The sequence below is a fragment of the Hippopotamus amphibius genome, chromosome 6, assembly GCF_030028045.1.
Source record: "Hippopotamus amphibius kiboko isolate mHipAmp2 chromosome 6, mHipAmp2.hap2, whole genome shotgun sequence".
Classification (NCBI taxonomy): Eukaryota; Metazoa; Chordata; class Mammalia; order Artiodactyla; family Hippopotamidae; genus Hippopotamus; species Hippopotamus amphibius.
In genome coordinates, this window is record NC_080191.1 from 89,101,132 (window position 1) to 89,127,080 (window position 25,949).

Genomic DNA, 25,949 nt, shown 5'->3' on the forward strand with positions numbered 1-25,949 from the left:
TCTCACCTGGTAGCAGCTGTTTTTGTAACCAAAATCCAAGAACTCCTAACTGTATCTGTCTAGTGTTTTGAAGTTTGTAAAATGCTTTCCTGTGCAGATGGCACTCATTGCTCACAGCTACCTTTTGAGGAAAGAAATACAATAGTCATTAAATATTTGATATATATGAGACCATTAGGTAGACAGGACCTGACTGGGAGATGGTTACTTCTTCTATGATAGACTTTTAATTTCTTAGCAACATTTGTTTTGAATACTGATAAAATATTCTGGAAAAAAACAAACAAACAAAGTTCCTTCCCCCTGCCTTTGATCTGTATCTTCTGATCCACCAACAAAATGGAAGTCTCATTTTCCCTGTTCTTTAATATTTTCTGGAGCTCTCATCCCTTTTTAAAAATTTCCTCCTCTGTTCTCTTCAGAACTTTCTGCTCTTTTAATACTTATAAGCTCTTACATTTTGAACTCCCTTATGGGTTTTTACTAGTTATCTATTGCTGTGTAACAACAGAGCCCTAAACTTAGTGGGTTAAAGTAATGACAACATTTATTTTTGTTCATGAATCAGCAATTTGATTTTGTCTTTTCTCTGATAACTGTCATTGGGGGTGGCCCCTAGGGTGGGTGCTGGATTAATCTGAAGACCACTTACAGTCTTTAGATAGAAGTTCACAGTAGTTGCTGGCTCTCAGCTGAGATCTTACCTGTTCTGTCAGATGGACCACTTACAGGACCCTCTTACCATCTCCTCATGGCATTGGGTTTCACACCGTGGTACCAGGATTCTACAACAGCTTCCAGAGGAAAGAATGAGTTCTATCACCTCTTATAACCTAGCCTCAGAAGTGACATAAAATATTTTCTCTACATTCAATGTGTTGAGGATGTTATAAAAGCTCTATCAGGTTGAAGGGAGGGGGAAGATTATTGAAGACCATGTTCAGTTGAATATATTGCTACAGCCATTTTTGATAAGTCACATAACACCTTTTTTTCTCTTTTATCCTGTGAAACCTAAGTGATTCTCTGGCTTCCTCCTCTGCAGCTCACTATACAAAAAGGGACTCAATCTACCACAGAATGTGTACCATGAGGCCATTATTTCTTCCTCTCAGCCAATAATTGCATTTAGCAGATTACTGCTTTAGCTGTATCTCTCAAAATCTTTCTTTGTGCTCCATGTCATCTCACATTGGACTTGCCACTGCTTTTAGCATTGCCATTTACTGTCTTCTTGGCTATGCATTATTAATAGATGGATCCAACACTAGTTTGTAATGTTGCTTTCCACTGAAAATCCTATTATCACTAAGTTAAGATCTTACTTCAAATTCATTGACTTCCTCAACTCCAAGAAATATCGCAATCGTTTTACTGTAGCAGCTCACACCCACAAAGATGCGAAGAACTTGTCATCATCCTGCAATACTAAGTTATTCATTTTATAATTATTTCACTTTTTGAATCCTTCTATGTTTTGGTTTTGGAGCCCAAGTTAATCTTTTTCCCTGTGAAGGCTATTTGTTTTGATAGAAAAATACATTTTTGGAGCTCAAGGACTTAGAAATGATCCCATGTCTGCTGTTTATTAATCTTGACCAAGTAAATTAATTAACTTTTCTGTTATTTTTCTTCATGTGCAGTAGTGGAAAACAAAACAAAACATTACAAAAATATCATTATTTTGAAGTGTGAGTGTATATATCAATAAAATCCTAGTGTCTAGAAGGCACTAGATTATTGTTAGTTTCCTCTTGTGAAATGTTTTTGTTCCATAATAATCAAAACCTAGTTGTCACACTTATAGTATATCCTGTGATGCATGCTGTTATATTTGGATTATTCAGATCATGTGTTTACTCTGCTCCCTCAATACTGACTTGTTTTCTTTTTCAGGTGCTTAAATGGGAACCCCTCTGCTTTTTCCAAAATATCAAAGTTATCTTTGTTGTTCAACTTCCCTAAAGTTTCCCTCACCTCATCTCCATCCACCAGATAATTTTTATCTTCTTCATAGGAAGGACACAGCAATTATGATATCCATTAACTTTTTTTTTAACTGGATTTATTAAGCTAATACCAATGTTTTTTTTTTTTTTTTTTTTTTAATTGTGGCATCAGTTGCTTCGCAGCATGTGGGATCTTCCTAGAGCAGGGATCAAACCCATGTCCCTTGCATTGGCAGGCAGATTCTTAACCACTGTGTCACCTAGGAAGCCCGATATCCATTAACTTTTATCAATTACTTATCAATTTATTTTAACCACATAATCCCTGACCTTCTTTCCTTTAGTTTTATTGACTTTTATGTATCTATTTATAAAATAACTTTCTGTCCTGAATTCTGCCCCTTGCACATAGTCTAATATAATTTATGCATTTAGCCCAATTGTATTTGTTATATAATATGATTTTAAATTCTAAGGGAATTGCACTGGATTCATTTATCTTACTTGATGGGGATAGACTTCCCAAGAGCAGGAATTGTTTTATTTGGTAAACCCTGGCCATTTCTTATAGCCTATTGCTTTTAGGAATTTGGACCCAGGGAAATTTATTTTGACTTTCAGGGACAAAAGAGAAGAAATACCAGATAAAACACATTAGCAAGAAAGTAAAAGCTTAGGAGAACAACAATATTATGAAAGGCAATGTTTACAAGAGCCAATCTTGGAATTAAGTAGGAAAAAACAATTTTAAGTGAAAGTTGATTAAATACATAAATAATAAGCTGGAGTGATTGTTTTCAAGGGTAGTAAAACAAAGTGCTTAGTGTTTGACTGTCTTTCATTTGGCCTGCATTCCTTCTGTTGATTTTGACTGTAACAGAAATCATATTTCTATACAAATACGACAATTTATGCTTCCATTTATGTACTATATATATATATATATATATATATATATATATATATATAGAACATATATACCACTCACATATATATGTGAGTGGTATACTATAGTGAATTTTACATAATTTGTTATTCATGATCAATGAAGAATTCTTCAAAAAAGCTTCAAGGCATATTATTCAAAAGCTCATAAAAATTTTTAAGAGTTTGTAGGAAAAATTTTAAGCCAAAATATGTGTTACAAACTTTCCCATAAGAATGCTTTTGAAGTTATAATTATATACAAATATAATTTGTTATTTTTTTATAAAATATCTCTCCTTTTGTCATCACCATAGCACACTGCATTTCCAGAGAAAATGTGGATCTTCCAAATATATCTATATTCTTCCAGGGTGGTTATGTTTACTAGACCTAGATTACATCCAGATTTAAAAAAATAATAATAATGTTGTAATCCATGTCCACACTTGTAAACCACTTCTCTTAAGTATCTTCCAACTCTGGAATTTTGTTTTTGAGCAAAAATTAACCAAAAACATATTACAGTTTGTTTCATGATTACCTTCGAAGGGAATGGAATTTGGCAACATGATGTTAGATTGCATATAAAGAATGTGCTATTTGTTTAGTAATTAGATATTGATCAAAACCAGGTATATGATAAATAAATGCATTCATCTACATTTTTTTAGAAAAAAATATTTCATCCTTGTGATGAGACCTCTTAGGATTTGCTCTCTTAACAATTTTATATATAAAATATGGCAGTGATTATTATATTTATCACATTGCACATTGCATACCTAGTACTTATTTGTCTTAGAAATGGAAATTTATACATTTCAACCACCTTCATCCAATACCCCCTCACCCATCTCAGATAATCTCGAGTCTGATCTCTTTTTCTATGAGTTTGTTTCTTTTTGAAGTATACTTGACCTACAATATGTTAGTTCCTGTCACACAACAGTGATTCAAAATTTCTATAGGTTTCAAAATGATCACTAGGATAACTGTGGTTACCATCTGTTGCCATACAAGATACTACATAGTTATTGACTGTATTCCCCACACTGTACATTTCATACCCTCTACTCATTTATTGTAAAACTGGAAGTTGTTATCTCTTAATCTCCCTCACCTATCTCTTCCCTCCTCCACCCCTCTACCTTCTGGTAACCACCTATTTGTACTCTGTAACTATAATGGCATTTCTCTTTTGTTATGGTTGTTGATTTGTTTTTTGGATTCCACATGTAAGTAAAATCATGCAGTATTTGTCTTTCTCTGTCTGGCTTACCTCATTTAGCATAATACCCTCTAGGTCCATCTATGCTATAACAGATGTCAAGATTTCTTTCTTTTTTACAGCTGAATAATATTCCATTGTATGTATTTGTGCATATATGTATTTAAATATACATATATATCACATATTCTTTATCTGTTCATCTGTTGATGGACACTTAGGTTGCTTCCATATCTTGGCTATTGTAAATGTTGCTGCAATGAACATAGGGGTGCATATATCTTTTCTAATCAGTGTTTTCACTTTCTTCAGATAAATACCCAGGAATGGAATTGCTGGATCATATGGTAGTTCTATTTTTAATTTTTTGAGGAATCTCAATACTGCTTTCCATATTGGTTACACCCATATACATTCCCATCAAGAGTGCATGTGTGTTCTCTTTTCTTCATATCCTCACTAATACTTGTTATTTTTTGTCTTTTTGATAATAGCCATTCATTCTGACAGGTGTGAGGTGATATCTCACTTTGATTTTAATTTGCAAATCCCTAATGGTTAGTGATATTGAGCATCTTTTAATGTGTTTGTTAGCCATCTATATATCTTATACAGAAAAAAATGTTTGTTCAGATCCTCTCCCCATTTTTAATCATTTCTTTTTATGTTAAGTTGTGTGAATTCTTTGTATATTCTGGATAGTAGTCCCCTATCAGATACATTATTTGTATATATCTTCTCCCATTCAGTAAGTGGTCTTTACACTTTGTTATTGTTTCCTTCACTGTGCAAAACTTTTTAGTTTTATGTAGTCCCATTTGTTTATGTTTGCTTTTGTTTCCCATGCCTGAAATAGATCCAAAAAAAAAAAATGCTGTTAAGACTGATAACAAACAGTTTATTGCCTGTGTTTCTTCTAGAAATTTTATGATTTCAGGTCTTACATTTAAGTCTTTAACCCATTTTGAATTTACTTTTGTGCATGATGTGGGAGATTAATCAAGTTTGTTTCTTTTGCATGTAGCTGACCAGGTTTTCCAACATTACTTTTGAAGATGCTATTTCTTTTCCCTGTCATATACTCTTGCCTCCTTTGTCATAGATTAATTGTTCTTTTTAATGGGGGTTCATTTTGTTCCATTGATCACTGTGTCTGTTTTGTTGCCAGTACCATACTGTTTGTTTGTTTGTTTGTTTGCTTGTTTTAATTTTTATTGGAGTATAGTTTATTTACCATGTTGTTAATTTCCACTGTACAGCAAAGTGAATCAGTTGTATATATATATATATATCTCTCCACTCTTTTTTAGATTTCCTTCCCATTTAGGTCACAACAGAGAGTACCATACTGTTCTGATTGCTGCAGCTTTTGTTTTTTTTTTTTTTCCCCAGGAAGAGTGATACCTTCAGCTTTGTTCTTCTTTCTCAATGTTGTTTTGGCTATTCAGGGTGTTTTGTGTTTCCATATAAAATTTAGAATCATTTGCTCTAATTCCATGAAATATGCCATTCTCTATATAAAGAAGATATTAATGGCATAAAACATAACATAATCCAATGAAATATCTAATGTCATTTTGGTCTTATATTTAGTTTCTAATTATGTTTTATTTAGAACTAAAATGAGAAAATTTTATGAAATATAGAGTTTAAAGTAGATATTCTAGGATGGTTATGTGACATGGTACTATTTGCTAATTTTAGGTTAAAACTGTCCTAAAATGTTTTATTAGAAATAAAATAGTTATTTGTATAACTACATGGTTTCCATTGAGAGCAAAATACAAAAAAAAAAAAAAAAAGGTGATTCAAAGTGAAGGAAAAAAATATCAGTGAACTTCTATTTTCCTTAACATTTTATTTTATACTCAGGAATATTTTTTCTTTTCAATTGCTCTGGCTCTAATGATACTGAGACCATATCACTGTGAATTTTTCAATTTTAGAGTAAATGTTCTTCCTGAATCACAGTAAATTTCAGTGTCAATTACCCTGATATCAAGGCAGGAGTTAGAGAAGAGCTGGTGGTGATATGCTGAACAAGTTGTCTAAGACTTGAAAACCACTAATTTTCCCCTACTCCCAATTCAATTTACAGCCCTATTTCCAGCATTCACCCACATTCATCTTCATTTTACTTTCAGCTCCTACAAACTTTCTATGCTGTCTTTTTTTTTTTTTTTTTTTTTTGTATCTCCACCTTTATTTTCAGAACTGCATACTACATTCACATCCATCTTCCTATAGAGATTTAGAATCTAGGTAACAATTTCCCTTCTTGACAGCACACTTAGTAACTTTCAAGTTTGTGGGAATGACACTTCAAAAACTAAAGGTTTATGATTCGCTCTCATTGATTATGTTAACTCATTACACCTGTCTTTGTATCAGCTCAGTTGCTTTCCAATTTCAAATTGTTTTGTGTCTTTGGAAGAGCTAATACAATTTTAGTCAAATACTGAGTCTAATACTTAAATGAATACTGTTTTTAATGCAAAGAATTATTGGAATGCATATGGAGATTGAACAGGTTGTATCAAGGAGAGCAAACTTTTTCAATTTTAATGCCAATCTGATATATTAAACTCATGTGGATTAAATAATAAAGTCAGTCATCAATTTTTATTTACTATATGTTGGATGTTGTGTTAATCATATTTTAAGCATTATTTACATATAATTCTCAAAATGATACTATACAATATCTTCCATTGTACCACCCCCTATACCTATTACAGAAAGGAATCTCAGAAAGCTTTTATGAGTGAAAATTTCTCAGAACCATAATTATTGGTAGAAGTAAGCTTTTTAAAGATTAATGATACTAGGGATTTTTCTTCTCAATGCTTAGTTTGTGATAGCATTTATGTCTCGCATAGACCTTTCTGTTGCTTGTCAATATTTCTTTAAAGCAGGTACTTCTAAAGGAAGATGGCGTCACCACAAAGTCTTCTAGATACACCCATTTCCTGAGAAAGTGTTATTATATATCCAATTTCTCATATATACCATTTTAAAAACTCATAAGTAAATTTTAAAATGCCACATGGAAGAAGCTGTGTATTTTTCTTCAATACAATTTTAAGTCACAGTGCAATCTGGCAATTTCTAAACTTAGGGTAAAGCTAGGGATTTAAAATCTTTCAAAATTTACTTACATCATTTCCTTAACAGATGCTTGGCAAAAGATATGGCTATGTATAGCTGAGGAAGAAAGTTCTTTAAGGATAGTGAGAGATTTGTTGAGGCTTGAATTTCTCAGGATTATTTCAACTAACCATTTTCTTCTTATATTGAATTGTATTCACAAGTATTAATGAAAAACTGCTCCCACTTTGATAAATACAAAATCAATATTTTAAAGTAATCAATAATAAGAAGAATGATTTTAAAAGGAAAAATAATATTCTTATTTCCCAGGAAGTTCATATGACTTTGATAAATTTGAAAAAGTATACATTTTTTTCATGCTTTGATTTTTTTATCCTATCTTTAGATCCACTGACCTGAAATATTTAGTGACAAGATACACAGGGATATTATGTTCTTGAAAAATTCAATAGAGAATTAATGTATCTATTTATACTTATCATATTAGAAACATTTAAGATGTTATGAAGAATTAAAAGTGTAACTGAAAGAATTACAATGTAATAAAACTAATTTATAAATATAAAATAAATTTATAATTTATTACAAATATAAAATAAAAGTAATAATTTCTTAGTGTTTCTATGTCTAAACAACCTGCAACATTATTACCACTTTAATACAATTTACTTGAGGGATCAAAAGATTGTTGGTGCCCTACTGCTTGCAATATAATGCTTAATGAAGGCATGGACTTATAGCATTTGATGTATAATATTAGGGTTGCCAGATTTAGCAATAAAAATACAAAAAGTCCAGTTAAATTTGAATTTCAGATAAACAATGTATTTTCCTATATTGAATGGTACATTCTTATTGTGAAAAAATTATGTGAAATTTAAATCTAATGGTATGTTATATATATTATCTGGCACCCTAGAAGGGAATTTGAATTTTGATTTTGTTTCTTCTTTGCTTCAGAGAAAAATAAATTTGTTCCAAGAAGTAAAGAGAGGTATCCAAGATCAATCAGGTAGCTTTGTTGCTCCAAATAAAGCACGTAGGTATTAAATATTAAATATATTAAATATCAAAATATTCCTGTTGCCATGTCACATAAAATCCAAGTGTTTTAACAGCTGTGATTAAAGATGACCCTCAGGAATCTGAATGAGGTGTTTTTGTGGGGAAGAGTTTTGGTTTGTATTTCTTGAAACCTTACAACCACGGAAAACTGAAATTGCACCCTTGAAAATCTGGAAAGTCTCCAGTGTTCCCATGGGGCTTACTCTGCATTGTGGTCAAGTGTATATGGATGTGTATGTTTCCTTTTGCTCCTTTCTGGATTTAAGGGGAACTGGCATATGAGTCAAATAGAGAAAAGTGGTTATAGTCAGCTTCTCTCAGGCAAAATCGGATTATGCATGAAGAAAATAAATGACCTTTAGCACCTGGAAATCATGCTATTAGTCAGTCCTAGACTTCCATCTTGGTGCACAGAACATTCCTTAACTAAATCTGTCAGCTAGCCCAATTGGGTGATAACTTAGGGAAAGACCTAGGATAAGTAATAGATAATCTGTCTCATTCTTGCCCAAGAGGAGGTTTTGGAAAGGAAGAGAAAATACAAAACAAGTCAGATGTGTGTGTCAATTTTCCTTTGCTTGGGTTTGGCTCTGCAAGGGAAGGAATTGGTTCTTTACACAGGGAGGACATACAGGGAGTGGAACAGGGCAGGGGCTTGTGTGCCCACACAGAAAGCCAAATTCTGACAGCAGCAAAGTAAAGGTTTATTGCAGGGCGCCAAGCTAGGGAGTGAGAGACAAGTCTCAGATCCACTCCTACTCACTCTCTGAGTTAGGAAGTCTTCAAGGGGGAAGAACAAACAGGCTAGGATTAACCATCATCTTGTGACATTTCTTAATCATAGTTTCAGGAGTCAGGATATCTTTGGTTTAGAATTCTCTGAAAAGGTGGTCCATGGCTTAGGGTCTGGGAGTTTATCTTGCCCTGGAGAAACAAACTGAGTTTGAATGTTAATCATAATATCTATAATAGCAATTTCAGTTAGCACAGCAATGAGGCCAGTGGGAACAAGAAAGGGAGTAAAGCTTTGGATAGAGAGGTTAATCATAAACTTGGTAATGGAACTGGATTTTAGGGGATCTTGGTTTCAGGAGGAGAGGAGGTCTCTTGCCAAGAATGCCTGTTTAAGGTTTCAAAAACACCACTTCTTGGCTGTCCCTTTTAAGGTTAAAATATCACAAGGAGACTCCAGGCTTTATTTTCCTCATTCACTATTTTTCCTCTCTGGTGTAAATTCAACAGAGAAGTTACTGAGTGTCAGGCTGGAGACTAGGGGGAGAGACCTGGTTAGGTACAGGGTCCCATAGTGCCAGTAATGTGACTTGTTTATTTTCAAGAGTAACATTTACAATGTGGCTATCGATCCCTTCTAACTTTTAGATATTGTAAATATATTCCTCAATCTATTAACATTGCCCATTGTGCCTTTCTTTGAATAATAATCTATACTCAATCCATCAATTTTTACTAATACAGTTTTTGTAGTATGTTTTAATTCTGTCTGGACAATTATCCCTACACATTATTATTGTTTTCTAATGCTAATTTACCCATTTGTGGCTCTTTATACTTCACTATATATTTTCAAATAATTTAAAGATTTTAAAAAATATGCAATTTTATGTGACCCAAATTAGTAATTTGGAGAGAACAGACATTGTGTTAATTCATGGCACATGATAAAGTGTAACAATTCTTTATTCAAATTTCTTAATGCTCTTTATTATAATTTTTCTCATAGGGATCTTGTATATGTGTGTGTGTGTGTGTGTGTGTATTTGAGTTGTATCAGCTGGTTCTTGTAACTCTAGTGAATAGCTTTTTTCTGAACATATACTTGTTTAGCATTTTTGTAAGGAAATGGCATTGAGTATTGTGCATTAATTTTGTATCCTGCAACTGTGTGCAACTCATATTATTTTATCTGTTCATTCTATTCATTTTCTTCTAGTAAATAATTTCTCTACAAATAGTTATAACAGTAACATTTCCCTTACAAATATTATATCTTGTTATATAGATAAGGCATATATGTCTGTGTGTATTGGTCCCTAATTTGTTTATTTCTTTACTGCAGGCTAAGACCTGTTTACTCAAAAGCCTGCTGGTGTCAAACTAAAGCTTTTACATATCAAATTATTTTAATAGCTGAAACAAACTGAGTATTAGCCATTTAAAACTTGCTTGCTCTGTATAATCTACGAAATTATACCCAGCCTCTGCAGGCCATTGAGATGTTAGGGCCTTACAGTGATAAAGCCCAAAGCTACTACATCCTTCAGAGCTCTCTGACCCCAAGACTCCCTACTGTGCTGCTGCGTGACATCACTTAGAAAAGCAGGTGTCTTCTCTCACTCCTCTCTTCCTCAAGAGTCCCCTCACCTTCCATGTCTTCTGGATCTTGACCTCTTTCCTGAAGCTTCTGGATGGTCTTCTGCTGTGAGGGACTTCCTTTTGCAGGCAACCCTTCCAAGCACCATCTAATAAAGTTTAGTCTGTGCTACTGCCTCTTTGTGGCATTTCTTTTTCTTTGTTTTATCCTCAGTTTTCTCAAACCCCTATATATTTCTTATTTCCTTTTAATATTTTTTTCTTATTGAATTGACCAAAATCTCCAGGTCTGTAATAAATAGATACTGTCATAGTGTTATGGAACTCAGGTTTGGCCACTTGCCACTCAAAGGCAATAATCAAAAGTCAAGTGTTGATTGGAAAGGAAAGTTGCTTTAATCAGAAGAGTTGGCAATCTGGGGGGAAGGTGGACTCATGTCCTGAGACCAACTCCTAAGATTCTGCTCAGCCATGACAATTTTTAAAGGGAGAAAGGGGAAACAATCTCAGCTAATCATTAAGGAAGGAGGTCATATTCTTCATCATTTTTCCACTGTGGGCAGACCTGCTGACTTCTCTTCTTCCTTGGATGCTATCTTGTTTGGACAGTCCACCTGCAAGTTTGCTAAGGAGTAAGCTAGAGGTAGAGAGTCAGTCATTCTTATCTACTTAATTTTTCATTCTTATGTCTTTTAATCCAGTAATCAATAGGTTAGTCAGGGAACTGTGTGCATTCAGTAAAGCAAAAATCAGGAGTTAGGTTAAATGTTACCTAGTGATCTCATTTTTATTATAAAGGTCTAAGGGGAACAGAAATAGGCAAGCAAGAAAGGAGCAAATTGGTGCTTACAATAGTGGGATTTTTAACTATGTTCCTGGTGTCAAAGGGAACTAATCTAAAATTCTTCACTTTATATAATATTTTCACTGGCCAACATATCTTTCTACATTTTTAGCTTCAAGTGTCCTGAGTGGATTTGGTCCTCATAGTGATCTATATTATATTTTGCTTTATGGGTTCTCTTTCTTCCAACTCATTTGCATTATTGTCATAATTTATGCTTTTGGTCTCAACTTTTTCCTCTTTTTTCCTGTTTAAGTTCTGTTTGTTTTATTTGTTATAATTTTTTTTTGTCTTTCTTTCATGTCACATTTTGGAAAATGGTTCATCCCATATTTAATCCTACCACTAATTTCTGTTTTCTAATATACTTTTTAAGCTATATGTATATATAATTGTCAATAATGAAACATCTTTTTAATGAGTCTCTAATAAAAACAGTATATACAAAATTCTTCAATAAAATCTTTAACTCATATTTATTGTCTCCATTACCTCAATTCCCTTTATTACACTCAATTCTTATTCTTAATATTATTTGGAATCATATAATAAATAAATAACCATACATGATAAGAAAATAATGAGCTGGGACAATTGCTTAAATTTGTTTTGTCTATCATACATCCCACTTTGCCTAGGACACGAAATGTAATTTAAACTTTTTGCCAATTATCTGTTCTATTACATTTTTTCATACTCAAATTGTGTGATTTTCTTTTGAAGTTCAAAACATTTCCTCTGGTTCATCTTTTAAATATTTATTTTCTTTTGCAATATTAATTGTGTTGTTTAACTTTGTTGCCAATTTAATTCTATATCTATTTGTCCATGAATTCTAATGTGTTCTTCTCCTCCTTTTTTCATTTCATTCTACCTTTAGTTGATTTTCTTTTTCTTTTTTTGTTCTATTGATGTGTTTCTCTTCCCATTTTATAGACAGCCTATGTCCTTGGATAGCAAGAAGTTTTATTTATTCATGCAGTACATTGTTTCCTCAGTAATATGTTTCAGTACTAAAGAAAATAGTTATTTTCTCTATTTTTGCATCACTTAGTCACAAATTATTGCTTTTATTTTCTCAACATTACGTAAAGAATTGAAAGCAACAACAATTCGGGAATTTTTATTATCAGTTCACGTGATTTCTTTAACCATGCTCTCTCTTCGTTTGGGTGATGGATAAATCAATTTCTAAGTTCCACACCTGGAGCAAAAGTTAAGTTCCCAACCTAGTCAGTGATTTTTATTAGACCTCCAGAGGAACTCTGCATACTGTGGTCAGTTTTGCTCCTTTCACCAATCAAACTTACTTTCATACTCCGAATCTACAAAGTGCATGAAAAACTGTTTCAACACTATCCTTCTGTATACTCACATAAAGTATTTTAGGGAATTGCTGTTTCTGAATAGATGGAACAAGATTGGGGAAAGGAAGGGATTCAGTATAAATAGGGCTCTGATCTATTAAGAGGCAATGTGTAAGTATGGTCTTTGGGCTGCCAATTTGGGGGCCAGGAACTAGAAAATGTGTGACTCCCTATATTCTTTTAGGTGATATAAAGACAAATTGTTTTTATCCTGGTTCCATTAGCCTTGCTGTTGGTAGAAATTCAGACTGGGGATTCAGCTGTACTATAAACTCTAGCCTTATTTTCAATTTCCACAGGTATAGTTACCATATACTATATTTTTGGGAAATATTTACCATTGATTACAACTAAGACATAATTTAAGCCAGAAAATATAATTTGCTATTTTGTGGTCCATAAAATTTAACACTAAATAAATGATACAATCCAGGAAAACATTAAAAAAAATCTACCCTTTGTAGCTTTTCATCTAATCCTAACAAGCTGTGTCAAAAACTCTTGTAGGCTTCATATCTCCTTTGCCTCCATATTCTTGGTTGTATGTTTAAAATTTCAATTAAAATGCATGCATATGTGCACTTTTGAGAGAGTTATACATTAAAGGGGAGCAAACTTATTTAGTAGAGTTATATTACATGACACTTTATATGCATTTATGGGAATCCAATAGGCTGTAAAAAAATTGAAAATATAACTGAAATCTGAAAAAATGGATTTTTTTCTAAGATAAAGATGAAAGAAACAAATCACATGGTTGCATGTGGAATCAAAGTTTTTAAAAGCATATGTTACACACTTAAGAGGTAATTTGAAGTATATCCCAAATGTTTCAGACTCAGTGATCCTTTAGATTATTTTTTGTATTTTTAACTTTATTTTATTTTTGCATTTTTGTGCATTTAATCACAAAATTCTGGACTATTTTAACACATGTTTTAAGAAAGCAAACTCTTTTTATAAACATTTTACACAATATATGACCATAACCTATTATATTTTATATGCAATAGAAAATATTTTGTGCACGATTGAGTTCATCCTTTCTCCTCCTCCACTGAACAAATATTTCCTGGGCACTTGTGTGTTAAGTACTGTACAGGCACTTGGAAACATCAGTGAATAAAGAGACAAATATTTCTGTTCTCATAGAGATTATATTCTACTGGATACAAATAGAAATAATAAATAAAGTAAATAATTTTATGTTAAATGATAAGCGAATAAAAACAGAAAATAGTAAAGCAGCATGAGAAGATCAGCAAATGCTGAGTGACTGAGGGTACTGATTTTATACAAGGTGGTCAAGAGAGACATCATTGAGAAAGTGATATGTGAGCAGAGATTTGAAGGATGTAAGGCATTTAGCCATGGCAGATGATGGGGAAGAAAGTTCTGGACAAAGAAACAGCTAGTGCAATATCCCTGAAATAAGAGTGCATAGCGAGTATAATTAGAAAAGTGGAAGTACTACAGGATAAAGTCAGAAGAATAAATGAGTCAGATTCTCAGAGCACTTTAATTTTGAAGGACTTTGATTCTGACCCTGATATAGGGAGCCCCTGAAACATTTTGAGCAGAAGAGAAATATGATCTGACATATTCAGAAGGATGATTCTGGCTGCTGTGATGAGAGTGGAACTCAGCAGGCCTGAGGCAGAAGTAGGGAATCCTGAAGTAATCCGGGGAGTGGGGGTGGGGTAATAAAATTCTTCTTGAAACAATATTGTTTTGAATATTTGCAAATCAAGGAAAAAGTTTAATTATTGAATCATAAAATAGAAACTTGCAGCAAAATTAACTGTAACTAATGAGACTGGAAAGTGTACAGATGTTAAAATGTTGACATACTGACAACATATAATAATGATAATAAAAAGTGAACATAGTTTAAAATGTAAGCCATATAACTACAATTTAAGTTATCTCTTGTGAGATATTCATTTTAAATTCAGTGAGAGATTACATTAAATTATAAACATAAAAGTTGTAAAACTTAAGAATCATGGTGCGAAATCAAAATACAGTGGTGTTAATGGGATATTTCAACAGTTGACTTATGCAGAAGTTGTTTCTATATAGGAATAGGCAAATACACAATTCAAGGATAAAATATATTATAAATATAATTTTAATAGGATTAGTTTCTATCCTCATTCATTCAAATAATTTTTAGTTTTTATTTTTAAAGTAGCATACAGTAAAATTTGTTGTATGTGTTTTGCAGTTCTACAAATTTTAACACATGCATTTATTTGTATAATCATCATTACAATTAGGATACAAAACAGTTCCATCACCCTCAAAATGTCCTTCATGCTACTTCCTTTTAGTCATATTCTCTGTCATCCAAAACCCTGGCAACCACTGATCACTTCTTTGTCACTGTAGTGCATCTTTTCAAGAGCATCATATAAAGGAATCATGCATTACATAAGATTCAGAGGCTGGGTTCTTTCCCCCAGCATATCTTAGAGATCTTTCCAAGTACTGCATGAAGTCATAGTTCATTCCTCTCTACTACTGAGTAGTAGCCAATTATGTAGATGTACCAAAGTTTGTTTATATATTCACTTATTTAAGGACATTTGAGTTATTCACATTTTTTTATGATTATGGATAAAGCTGCTATAAGTATTCACATATTGGACTTATGTTCCATTCTTTAGAATAATACACTTTCATTCTCTATGGTGAATACTCAAAAATAGCATTGCTAGGTCATATGGTAGTGAATGGTTAACTTTGAGACTGCCAAATTGTTTATCAGAGTGGCTTCCTGTATTCCAACTCCCCATCAGTAATATATGAGTCCTTGTTACTTGGTATTTCCAGTAACATTGTTGTTGTAATTTTTCTTTATTAGTTTTTTCCTTTCAGCTCTTCTAATAAGGGAGCAGCAGTAACTCATTGTGGTACAAGATATTTTAAAAGTCAGATTTAATTATTTTTTCAATACCTTTGAAACTTGAGAAGGGGTAATGAGTTCGGATAGTTCAGGGCTCATCTAGGAAAAAACCAGGATTACTAGGTGGCAGGAACACACAGAGAGCTTTATTTGGGTTGGATTAGTATTACAAGTGAGAAGACCCTTTGCTCACATCAGGAGACTCTTCAGGGGCAGGAGCTCAGTCACCACCCAGAGGGCAAAGAGAGTAAAAAAAAAACTGGGCCTGGGTCCCTCAGCAGCACTGCTGGGAGTCTCCAGGGTGGGAAACTCCAAAGGGCAGCCACTCGGGGGCTTCTGTAGTCCCAGGATATGTCTGATCTATGGCTAGCAAATGCCAGGTGCAGTTTTACTGTCTTTGTAATGCAGGGAAGCTCTAATTTGCTAAAATATCACTTATTGGGGCTATATGAAAAGCAATTGGATGTGCAAAAATTTGAGGTTGGCACTGGTGGGCTTTTGAGCTAATGGTCCCAGGTTGCTGTGAAGAAGTAAATAATACAGGGATCAATATACAGAAACCACCTTTGGCTGGCAGATGGAAACAGAGCTATAGGGTCGTATAAATGAAAAGATTCAGTCAATCCTATGAATTATGTAATACACTTTCTGTAGAAAATCATAACATTTTACAACAGTTTGAGAAAGTGAAATTGGAACATAAGAAAATAAAAATACATTTTTTGTAAGTTATTTCTTAATTTTTGTTATAGAAACAAAGTTTGATCCTCACATTTGAAGATAGTATTATTGACTGTTTAGTAAACTTTTTTGCCTAAAAGTGGAAATATTCCAAGGCTTTTGGAGGATTGCATTGTGAGGAGTTTGTCAATGGTATGCTTTAAGGTTGTCGAAGTCTGTATATGTGTGTGTGTGTACACGTGCATAGCTACTGATACATATTATAAATTTGACAACCCTTGTGTCATTTGAGTGATCTATTGATTACTCAGGCCAAAATATCACTAAGTATCACCAAAACATATTTTTGTGTACATGATTGAGAAGTGGCCAAGGGCAGATCTGGGTACACTGAAACCAGCTCTTGGCTCTGGGTTGGCATCAATCTGAGTCCAGCTAATAGTTATTTAATTTCCTTCTTTCTATCATCAACACTGTAATTCTTTCCAAATGTTCTGGTGATAGTGCACCCGTTTCCAGGGTGGGGGAGATGAGATCAACAGTTCACAACTGTAGAGCATTTCTTTGCTTTCTGTGCCATACAATCATTAAGAGAGAAAAAAAAAATTAAGATGGAAGACTTAGAAGCTTTATTATATTTGTAGGTATGATGGCATAAGCCACATTTTCATTCTGCATTTTTTAAAAATGTGATATATTATGGCAAGTATGTGTGTATATTTTGCACATAGAACTCTGTTTTTCTATTTCTTTACTTTGTGGATTTATTAAGTTAGATGTTAATTTACAAAGATGTGGTTATCTCAAGGGAGTAACATTTGATGAGAATGAAGTTTAGGAGACACAATAATCCATGGATATTTTCTTCTCTCTTTCCCACTATCTGGATATTTTCTTTCTTTCTTTCTTTCCTCCTTTCCTCTCTCTCTTCTTCCTCCATCCCTCCCTTCCTCTCTTTATTCCTCCTTCCTCCTTCTCTTCTTTCCTCCTTCCTCCCTTGCTTCCTTCCTTCCTTTCCTTTATTTCTTATTTCTCCATTCCTTTTTTTTTTTTTCCCCTCTTTGGACCATCACTGAGGAAAAATTTAAGGGAGAATTAACCAACTGATCACTCCCCAGGAATGAAAAATTTATTACACTATTGACACCTCATAACTACAAGTTTGTTTTCAACTATTTTAGTTTCTTTGAAAATTTCATTCTTTTATTTTTTTAATTAACAATTATGTATACAGATGTTTGGGTTCTTTGGAAGAATATAATATCAGGACTTTTATTCACTCATTAATTTAACAAATATTTATCAAGTATGTACCATATGTTAGGCACTTCTTGCCTTATCACCTTTGAAAAACTGTACAAGACTATTTCATTTTCTTCTTCCTTTATGTTAAATTTGATGATTTTGTATATTTGATTATCTCCAATATCATATACATGATTATCTGAATAATTTGCATTATTCTTAATATTGATGCTGAAAGCTAATGCAATTGGTTCACTAGTCATTTTGTTTCACATTTAAATTATTAAGGTCTCTAAATTCAACTTGCCCACCTATGTGGGTAACATAAAGATAATGAGAGCAAATATTTTGAATTAATATCACTGCATTTTAAACATCACTAAGAATATCAATTACTTCATCTTTTCTAGTAAGTGAAAATATTAATTGAATATTCCCCGTCTCTGTGACATACGCACTCAGCACATCTCTCTCACTCTTTCATATACTGTTACAGATGGCTTTTCAAACCAGTAGGTGTAGTCTTGATCAATTAATTTTGGCAAAGTTCACTTAGCAGGAATTATCTTATCAGCTCTTGACAACTGTGTATATAATTCTATCATAGCAGAAAGTTTTTACCTCTGATTTTTTTAAATGGAAAAAATATGAAGGCAATTTTTAGGAATATATCTTCTTAAATATCTACCTATTAAAATTCTATAAATTTCTTTATTTTTAAATCTTTTTGGTCTGATTATTTTGCAAGTACTTTTTTCTCATTACAGAGATATGGCTTGGCAAATCTCTCTATTATTGCAGTTTGAATTTATATACATACTTAAACAAATATAAGTGTGCATTTTTAGATGCTATTTAGATTTAAAATAGCTCTGCAAATGGTTTTTAACTTGAAACTTTGCAATTTCACCTCACTGCCTGGCAAACTCCAATATTTCTAATGGGTAATAAAAACTAATATTTTTTATCTACACAAACTACTTTTCAAGAATCATGTAAGATAAATGCATGTGTGCTTTGTGGACAAATATAAAATTGTAGCTCCTACTGGGGATACCCCAAATTTATACAAACCCTGAAATTAAAGGTAACCTCATTTCTGAGCAGTTCTAACAAACAAGTGACTTCTCTTCAGCTTCAAAGCGGTACGTGGGAATTGGAACATTAGTCAAAAAGATCTGGACTCCTTTGAGGGCACCTTATTCAGATCAGCATCAATTATGCTGTTTTTAAGGATTTTTACTTTCATTTCAGCCAGGATTTCAATGAATACTCCTTGCGGTTGGGCTGGGGACCAAGTATGGCACAAGGATGGGTGGTGTGGGTGGGAGTGAAGGACAGGATGAGAACTGAGCTGAAAAGATGAATGTGTAGTCTCTAGCAAGTCACAGGATGGTGGGTAAAGAAGACAAAGGACTCATGGTACAGAGATACATGGGGGTCATAACCAGTATTGACTACATATTTCCTGCATGATCAGATTTGCATTTTAGAATGCTCTCTTAATTAACAAGGGTAGAGGATAATTTAAAGTTTTAGAGGGTGCGATAAACCTGTTTACTACAACCCAAAGATACAAGCCTGAGCTAGTGTTGCCAATAGGAAAGTGACAGTGATACAGGTACATGCTAAGGATCAAGGTGATCTGCTGTGTAGTTTCCTATCAAGGTGAGGGGTGCAGGATTGCTCCTGGGTTCCCCACTGAGATGACTGGTGGATAACATGTGTTTGAGGGTAGAGTGATGTGATGAGCTCACATTGAACTTGCTGAAACGAGATGCTATGACCATCCCCGTAAATGTCTTGACTGATATTTGAGGATACTTCCCAAATGTGTGCAAGCCGAGTTTTGTTATAAATACGTAAGTATGTTTAAGTTGAATTTGTAGGTGAAAATGGTAATTTTCTACAATAACTTTCAGCTTGGTTCACCGACATCCTAACATACTAGAATAAGCTTGAGTTTGTTTTTATTCACCAGAATATGATGTTATGCCAGGGTAACCAAATAAACAACATCAATGGCTTAGAAAAGAAAACTTATTCCACTCATGCAAGCACAACTGCAAGCTTAGCTGGAATTCCCAGGCAACCATCAAGTAAATATCATTCAGCTGTGCATTTCCACATCAACCACATTGGCTGTTACACGGAAAGAGGGCCCTGGAGGCTTCTGCCAGCAATTAAGTGCTTTCCTCCTTAGGTAACATACCCTACATCTGCACAAATTTCTTTGGCTAAAACAAATCACAAGCTATATCTAACCTCAAGGAGGTAAAAAGATTCAATATCCATCCTCATGCACTCAGGAGAAATATTGGTAAAATGAATTAATGTCATAATAGTTTTGAAATCAGAAACACTTGAATTTCAAGACCAGCTCTACCTAAGTTTCTAGATTCACAAAATGAGAATATTGATACTCCACTGATTTGAGGATAAAATGGAAGGCCTGTGTAAACTTCCTGGTCAATTACTGTACAAGTGATGCAGTTGGTAGGCGTAGTTTGCTAGAATATTTACATGCACACTGTGTGTGAATGTGAACATTGAGCACGGATCTTATCCCCTCATAGGAAACACATGTCTTTGAAACGTCATTCTTCACCTTTCTAGTTTATATTAGAGCAGACCGTAATTATAGTATGCAATTGGAAATAAATAGAAATGAACATATAATCAAGCCCAGTTTGTTTATCTGAAATATTTCCCTGGGCTTCTTTTTTTTGAAGACGTGTGGATCTTGTCTGTGACTTGATATCCTTCAAATTTTTCTATAAAAGAATGTTCCCTTCTGGATTGTCTTTGCTAAAGTTTGTTGATGTTTCAATGGATGGTTACTCACTTTTGGACCCAACAGATGTAGATCTCTGCTTGCTGATATGAGCCTAAGGACCTGACACATGCAAGCAGAATGATTTCTCGCATGCCATGTCTGCATATCTTAGCCCTGGATGCGTTTTCTTTTTGCTAACACATAATTCCCTGAGGTGGCATCATGCACAGAAGTCTCCTCTCTGCAGCGCTCATTCTGGGCTGTTGTCCACTGATTCCACTAGCATTTTGCTAATCTTCCAAATGACATTTTGACTGTAGACAGATGCCAGTTTCAATTATACAATATTTTAAAAATTAGGAATACAGATTGAAAATGCCCAGTGAATTCAACTAATTACATATTATTATCTTGAGTGAGGTAATACATTATAAGCTGTAATGTAATTAATCTTACCTTAGTGGCGTCTATAAACAAGTCTGATATACACCAACAAGCTTAATTATTTCAAGCAGATAAATCTGGCTCAATGTTAGAACATCTTATTTAATTTAGAAATATTTAATTTAGTAAAAAGTCATCTTTAATGTTGTTATTTCTGTTCTTTAAAATGTTTTTCATTTTCTTACAAAGAATATTGTTTTTTAATCAAAATTATAAATGTATTTTTTAAATTTTGGAATGACAGTCTTATTGGAAAAGCTTATCATACTCTGTAATTGGTTTACTTAGTTGCTGTTAAAGAACTAACATTCATTTTACACTTACTAGGTATCAAAAATGGTTATAAATTTGTGACGTATTATCTTATTTAATCAAATTATTATTCCTATATTTTATTAAGGATTGCATATAGATACATTGACAACATACTAGTAAAGCTTCACTATTTTTTAATTCTTTCAAATTAAGATATTTATTTTCCTTTTAAATATTTAACAGGGCAAAAGATGTAAAGTTATTTAAAATGTACAGTTATAAATAAATTCTTCATTTGTAATAAATCTTTGAGTGAATTTTAACTAACATAAAAATTAGTCTGTAATTGTTATGCTTTATGAAGGTAAAAATGTTGAAGGATACATTTAAATTAAAAAAGGAGAAGATAGAGATCAGTACCTATATTTAAGAAGCAGTGTTAATTATGGGTACTTTCTCACTGTGGAGGCAGCAATTGAAAAACTCACGGGAGCTTTAACACTCAAAGGATTACACGTTTGCTACCCTTTGTTTATTGTATGTGAACAAGTTCTTTAAACTAATGATAAAAGTAGTATTTCTGAGGTTAAAAATATGAAAAAAATGTATATTTCTATAATTCTAAAGACTGTGATAAATTATCATCAAAATATTTATTTATTGAGCATTTAGGTTAGAAGAAAAATTATTAAGTACTGCTGAAGAGACATCTGAGTTATTACTGGGGTGCCAATTAATGCATTTTGGTTGAAGTAATAAGTACGTATATTCTTTAATATAAATTGTTGTTAAAACATAGCCAAAATGTCTGTGTGTGTGGTATGTATATAAACAAAGCAATGGAATTCTATCATTTATCCTCAAATGTTTAAATTGTGCTGCTAGTAAACACCATAAGCATAGTTTTTATTATCTTTCTTTACTTTGCACCAGAATTAAAATATCTCTTATTCACCATGCTTAGAGTTGTTATACCACTCATCTGAAGCTTCCTTTTTACAGATTAATGTAGAAAATACCCAAGAAATTAAAGAATTAATAATAGCAATGCTTTTACTAGTAGTTATATTTACAAGTACTCCCAAAGGGGAAATAAAAGAAAAGCGAAAGCATTCCAAAAATTGTTAACAAAAATCCATTATATACAAAAGTAGCTGACTCAAGGATAAAATTTATAGTGAAGCTCAAGCATATTTTGAATAAAACAAAGAATACCAAAGAAGTTTGAGTTTTGAGTGTATTAACAATTTCTATAACAAGAATGAGTTAAGAAAATATCACATTTTACAGCAAAATTCACCAGCAGAAGTCCAGAGATGTGGGCTGTTTCTTGGATGTTGGATGTGGAGATGCAAGGCCCACGTTCCTCATGGAGGTTCTTATTGCCCAGCTGAGGGGTTGCCTCCCTCAGTCACACCCATTCCCAGGGCAGGGCATATCCAACACTGCTGGTTGAAGGAGATTGAAGGCCCAGGCATTCCCACTCTAAGAAGGACCACTCTAATGGGGCATCTTTAGCTCCTGTGTCGGCAAAAGCTGTGCCAAATGGGTGGGGCTCCACCCCTAACTGTGTCCAGGGTGGGACCTCCCCTCCTTCCTCCCTTCCACGCACTTACTCTCCTTCTACATCTATCACATTTTATAAATACAATTTCACTGGAAAAAATAATGGCATATGAAATCTGACTTCCTAAGTATGATCTCTTTTTTCCCTAGATATGTTATATTTACTCATATTAGATTTCCTGTAAGCAACTATGGAACATAGACAGGGAGGAATCTGGAATGAAAACTGTAAAATCTGTGATATCTGTGGGGCCTTTGGAGAAACAAATAGGCCAGGATTCTGATGGCAGTAGTCTCACCAGCCAGAAACCAATAAAAGCCGGGTTTGTTTTCAAGCTGTGTAAGAATGGCAGAATTAGACATGCAGTGTGAAAATAAAATAAGTGTAAAATTTAGACACATATTCTGTTTTTCACACTTTCCTCAAAAGACAGCAGAGTACTTAGCATCTTCTATTTTACACACTAAACTATTTTGAAATCTGCCTATGATCACAGAATTCTATGATGTGCTAAAGTGCTTATAATACTCAGCTTTTAAAGTTTCAATTAGCAAGTGCTAATTAGCATCTAAAATGAGGAAAGGGTCCCAGAGAGGTTGTAAGAAAAACAAGAAAGATAAAAAGTTGAGAGACCTAAGTAAGAAAAAAAATTACTTCAAAGCAGAAAAGGGAAGAATAGAAGGAAAGGAAGTGGGAGCAGAGTGACCAAAGGAGGAGACCGCGTGTTCTTATTAGAGCAACGCAAGGGATACCCCAAATCTGTTCTTTGAAAGGCTTGTTTTTCCTGCCGTTGCTTTCAAACAAGACTCTGAAAATGTTTTCTGTCTGACATGAGTTTTATTTCTTGTCATTTTACCTCACAGTTGAATTCAAACAGATTCATATCAGCTACCAGTAATTTTCTATTTTAAGTTGTTAAAAATTATAGACAACAACGTACACCAACTTTATTCTGTTTCCTTCTTGTGTTAAATTGTACACATTACAATACAAAGATATAGCGTTTGAGAAAGTTGCTAAAACGCAGTGCATTTTTTTGATCATAGACATTTCAGAAAAATCCCATAAGAAATTATTTTCTTTTATGAGTTAACAACTCAAATATTTTAATTAAAAAATCCTTCACAGATCCCATACGCACCGGATAAGACTAAAGTCATATAATTTGCTCTCCAAGAGGCAGCTGGAGACAATTCTCAAATTTCTTATAGGAAGAAAGCCAGAATGGACAGCAGGAAGACAATACGTCACGGAGAACATCGCTGGAGCCAGGCTTTGTAAAATGAAACAACGGAAGTCTCATAAGGCAAAGTGGAGCAGATGGTCCCAAGAATCTCTTGGACACGGTTATTTTTGTTCTTAGGCCATAGCTTATGAAGGAAAGCAAATGCAGTGGGAAGAAATTAACTGGTGCATACGGATGTGGGTGTTAGCTTCCTAAGGTGAGAATCAAACTCACAAATCTAACATTTAATAGGGACTATTGTTTCTAAACTCGCAAGTCATGCTCTATTGCTTCCAGATAATAAGCCAGATGATTTCCAGGCAGATGCCCATGAGGAATAGAAAGAACAGAATGGAGCGAATAGCCCTGAGTCAGACCTGCTTTTCTCCAGGTAGTCAGGGAAACAACCCTTTTCACCAGGATACCGAAGAAAAAAGGAGTGCAAATCTTCCAACCTGCGTATGTGATGCAGTCATACTCCGTTGCTGAGATCACACCTTAAAAACTGCAGGCGAATTCATGTGTCGCGATATGCAAGACACAAACACGGTGATCACCGAGGCACATTATGTAGCGACGCTGAAGGAAATCATGTGTTGTGGGCGCGGCTTCACGGTGTGAAATAATTTGGCCGAGATACAGAGGCGTTTGTTTTTACCATTATTTTCATCAGGGCTGAAGTTGTTATCTGCTGTCATAATGTAGTTACTAAAAATATTGCGTTTGCAATTGCCAGAGTGGTAAGAAAACTTACAAAAAATCATTTCAAGAATTAAAATTATACTTTTTCCAGAACTGTATTTGTGCGTGTCTGTGTGAGTACGTGAGTGTATATGTATGTACATATGTGTGTAAAGGAATAAAATAACCTGCTGAATTGATCTTTAAAGACCGTGAAGAAGTGTTAATGAAATAAAGATGTGACCTGACTGGGTGTCATGTCAATGAGGCATGATGGGCTAATGCTGAGCTGTCACAGTCTGAAAAACCGGCACATCCCAGGACAGGATTCTCAATGAATATTAATAAAACGCTTCTCACTTTAGGGATAATTTCTGTTTTCCTCTTACAATTTAAACTACTTATCACATAAATGAATTTTGCTTTCAATATTATAAAGCACAGTACAACCGTGTAGTGCAACGTCATACGTGGTCATTTTAGTCACCTAATATCTTTATCCTCATTTCCCATTGAATATTGTCCAAGTTCCCCAGTGACATAGGGTGTGGGTGTGTGTGTCTGGGACTACAATTCTGGAAAAGTGTGGGCAGGGTGGGGGAGGGGTTGGTTTGCCCTGTTGCAAGGACTAGGGCTAGCTTCTGGAATTTAATAGATGGGGACCAGAGATGCTAAACCTCCCCCTCCAAAATTGTTAGCAACAGCAAATAATTGTTGCAATATGCCAGTAGTGCCTCTGCCAAAGGAAACTTCATCAGACTCTGACCTGACCGTATCTTTTTAAGCTTAGATCTGCCATGTATTCACAAACTCTACACCCCAGGCAAACTGAACATGCTATTTTCTTTAACTAGGGTCTCAGTATGCCATTCCCCCTTCCTGAAGTGCTTTTCTCTTCTTCCATTCCCTGTTGTCACAAAGCTAAACTAACTCATTTTTTTTCCAATTTCAATCGATGTGTTTTCTTAGCAAAATGTTTCATAAGTCCATCATTTCATTACAAACTTACCTTGTTTTATTATTTTGTTTATTGCAATTCACAGATATTGTATTTTTTTTTAACAAATTGAAGGCTTATGGCAACCCTGGGTCAGACAAGTCTATCGGCATTATTTCTCTGAAAGCATTTGCTCCCTTTGTGTCTCTGTGTCACATTTTGGTTATTCTAGCCATGTTTCAGACTTTTTATTATATTTGCTATGATGATTTATGATCACTGATCTTTGATGTTACTACTGTAATTATTCTGGGGCACCACGAACCACAACCATGTAAGAGGGCAGACTTAATAGATAAATGGTGTGTGTGTTCTGACTGTTCCACCCATCAGCCTTTCCCCATCTCT

General features: G+C 33.9%; 1 protein-coding gene across 1 annotated transcript in view; it reads left to right on the top strand.

The window, feature by feature from the left end:
- EYS (eyes shut homolog) overlaps positions 1–25,949 on the top strand; it is a 1,676,468-nt gene that overhangs the window by 15,937 nt on the left and 1,634,582 nt on the right. The window lies entirely within an intron of this gene.